Below are 4,062 nucleotides of genomic sequence, written 5' to 3' on the forward strand. Positions count from 1 at the left end.
AGAAAAAGCAAGCAGAAAAAGCCAAAAGCTCTTAAAACCAAGAGGCAAGAGCAAAAAGCCAATAACCCTTAAAACCAAAAGGCAAGGGTAATTAAAAAGGATCCCAAGGCTTTGAGCATCAGTGGATAGGAGGGCCTAAAGGAATAAAATCCTGGTCTAAGCGGCTAAACCAAGTTGTCCCTAACCATGTGCTTGTGGCGTGTAGGTGTCAAGTGAAAACTTGAGACTGAGCGGTTAAAGTCAAGGTCCAAAGCAAAAAAAGAGTGTGCTTAAGAACCCTGGACACCTCTAATTGGGGACTTTAGCAAAGCTGAGTCATAATCTGAAAAGGTTCACCCAATTATGTGTCTGTGGCATTTATGTATCCGGTGGTAATACTGGAAAACAAAGTGCTTAGGGCCACGGCCAGGACTCATAAAATAGATGTGTTCAAGAATCATCATACTGAACTAGGAGAATCAATAACACTATCTGAACTCTGAGTTCCTATAGATGCCAATCATTCTGAACCTCAATGGATAAAGTGAGATGCCAAAACTATTCAAGAGGCAAAAAGCTATAAGTCTCGCTCAATTGATTGGAGCTATGTTTCATTGATAGTTTGGAATTTATAGTATATTCTCTTCTTTTTATCCTACTTGATTTTCAGTTGCTTGGGGACAAGCAACAATTTAATTTTGGTGTTGTGATGAGCGGATAATTTATACGCTTTTTGACATTGTTTTTAGTATGTTTTTAGTAGGATCTAGTTACTTTTAGGGATGTTTTCATTAGTTTTCATGTTAAATTCACATTTTTGGACTTTACTATGAGTTTGTGTGTTTTTCTGTGATTTCAGGTATTTTCTGGCTGAAATTGAGGGACTTGAGCAAAAATCAGATTCAGAGGTTGAAGAATGACTGCTGATGCTGTTGGATTCTGACCTCCCTGCACTCAAAGTGAATTTTCTGGAGCTACAGAACTCGAAATGGCGCGCTTCCAATTGCATTGGAAAGTAGACATCCAGGGCTTTCCAGCAATAGTTAATAGTCCATACTTTGGCCACTTTTAGACGACGCAAACTGGCGTTCAACGCCAGCTCTCTGCCCAAATCTGGCGTCCAACGTCAGAAAAGGATCCAAAACCAGAGTTGAACGCCCAAACTGGTACAAAAACTGGCGTTCAACTCCAAGAAGGACCTCTACACGTGGAAAGTTAAAGCTCAGCCCAAGCACACACCAAGTGGGCCCCGGAAGTGGATTTATGCATCAATTACTTACTTCTGTAAACCCTAGTAGCTAGTTTATTATAAATAGGACCTCTTACTATTGTATTAGACATCTTTGGATTATATTTTGATCTATTGATCACGTTTTGGGGTCTGGCCATCTCGGCCATGCCTGAACCTTTCACTTATGTAATTTTAACGGTAGAGTTTCTACACTCCATAGATTAAGGTGTAGAGCTCTGCTGTTCCTCAAAGATTAATGCAAAGTACTACTGTTTTCTATTCAATTCATCTTATTTCGCTTCCAAGATATTCATTTGCACTTCAACCTGAATGTGATGAACGTGACAATCATCATCATTCCCTATGAACGCGTGCCTGACAACCACTTCCGTTCTACCTTCGACTGAATGAGTATCTCTTAGATCTCTTAATCAGAATCTTTGTGGTGTAAGCTAGAATGATGGCGGCATTCAAGAGAATCCAGAAAGTCTAAACCTTGTCTGTGGTATTCCGAGTAGGATTCAATGATTGAATGATTGTGACGAGCTCCAAACTCGCGATTGCTGGGCGTAGTGACAGACGCAAAAGGATAGTAAATCCTATTCCAGCATGATCGAGAACCGATAGATGAATAGCCGTGCCGTGACAGGGTGCGTTGACCATTTTCACTGAGAGGATAAGATGAAACCATTGACAAGGATGATGCCTCCAGACGATTAGCCGTGCCGTGACAGGGCATTTGGATCATTTTCCCGAGAGAAGACCGAAAGTAGCCATTGACAATGGTGATGTATCACATAAAGCCAGCCATGGAAAGGAGTAAGACTGATTGGATGAAGATAGCAGGAAAGCAGAGGTTCAGAGGAACGAAAGCATCTCTATTCGCTTATCTGAAATTCTCACCAATGAATTACATAAGTATTTCTATCCTTTATTATTTATCTTTTAATTATCTAATCCAATCACATTTAACCCTACCTGACTGAGATTTGCAAGGTGACCATAGCTTGCTTCATACCAACAATCTCCGTGGGATTCGACCCTTACTCACGTAAGATATTACTTGGACGACCCAGTGCACTTGCTGGTTAGTTGTGCGAAGTTGTGAACCATGGTATTGGCATCATGTTGTTGGCGCCATTACCAGGGAAAGAAAGAGCGATGAATTTTACATAATTAAAGTGTAATCACAATTTCTGCGCACCACTTGACCAGATGGAGCATCGCAACAAGCGATGCTATGAGCACCTGAAGCTGATGATACGCTCTGGCGACATCCCCTCCAAGCCTGACACACCATCCGAGGCATCTGAGGAGGAGGCGGATGATCCCGAGGCAGAGACCCATCCACAGAGCGAGGCAGAGCAGGCAGGCACCCAACAGGCAGCATCACATTAGGAGGCTCCGCCTCAGATTCAGGCTGTGGACCCCGAGATCCCTATCCAGTCAGCACCTCCTCTGTAGCAGACTGATCCTCAGACCACCACCACAGAGATCCCAGCTACCCACTGATGAGCGGATAATTTATACGCTTTTTGGCATTGTTTTTAGTATGTTTTTAGTAGGATCTAGTTACTTTTAGGGATGTTTTTATTAGTTTTTATGTTAAATTCACATTTCTAGACTTTACTATGAGTTTGTGTGTTTTTCTGTGATTTCAGGTATTTTCTGGCTGAAATTGAGGGACTTGAGCAAAAATCAGATTCAGAGGTTGAAGAAGGACTGCTGATGCTGTTGGATTCTGACCTCCCTGCACTCAAAGTGGATTTTCTGGAGCTACAGAACTTCAAATGGCGCACTCTCAACGGCGTTGGAAAGTAGACATCCAGGACTTTCCAGCAATATATAATAGTCCATACTTTTCCCAAGTTTAGTCGATGCAAAAGGGCATTGAACGCCAGTTCTACGCTGTAGTCTGGAGTTAAACGCCAGAAACACGTCACAAACCAGAGTTGAACGCCAAAAACACGTTACAACTTGGCGTTCAACCCCAAAAGAAGCCTCTACACGTGTAAACTTCAAGCTCAGCCCAAGCACACACCAAGTGGGCCCCGAAAGTAGATTTATGCATCAATTACTTACTTCTGTAAACCCTAGTAGCTAGTCTAGTATATATAGAACTTTTTATCATTGTATTCACAATCATGGTTACTCCGGTGCCCCTCTGGGGCCGAGACCAATGAACTCTATTATCACTTATGTATTTTTAACGGTAGAGTTTCTGCACTCCATAGATTAACGGTAGAGTTTCTGCACTCCATATATTCACAATCATGATTTAATGCAAAGTACTACTGTTTTATATTCAATTCAACTTATTCCGCTTCTAAGATATCCATTCGCACCCAAGAACATGATGAATGTGATGATTATGTGATGCTCATCATCATTCTCACTTATGAACGCGTGCCTGACAAACACTTCCGTTCTACATGCAAACAAGCTAGAATGAGTATCTCTTAGATATCTAATACAGAGGACCGAGTCCGAGATATTAGAATCTTCGTGGTATAAGTTAGAACCTATGGATGGCCATTCTTGAGATCCGGAAAGTCTAAACCTTGTCTGTGGTATTTCGAGTAGGATCTGGGAAGGGATGGCTGTGACGAACTTCAAACTCGCGAGTGCTGGGCGTAGTGACAGACGCAAAAGGAGGGTGAATCCTATTCCAGTATGATCGAGAACCTCAGATGATTAGCCGTGCCGTGACAGAGCATTTGGACCTTTTTCACAGAGAGGATGGGATGTAGCCATTGACAACGGTGATGCTCTATATAAAGCTTACCATGGAAAGGAGTAGGACTGGTTGGATGAAGACAGCAGGAAAGCAGAGGTTCAGAGGAACGAAAGCA

This window comes from Arachis hypogaea, chromosome 19 (genome assembly GCF_003086295.3).
Source record: "Arachis hypogaea cultivar Tifrunner chromosome 19, arahy.Tifrunner.gnm2.J5K5, whole genome shotgun sequence".
Classification (NCBI taxonomy): Eukaryota; Viridiplantae; Streptophyta; class Magnoliopsida; order Fabales; family Fabaceae; genus Arachis; species Arachis hypogaea.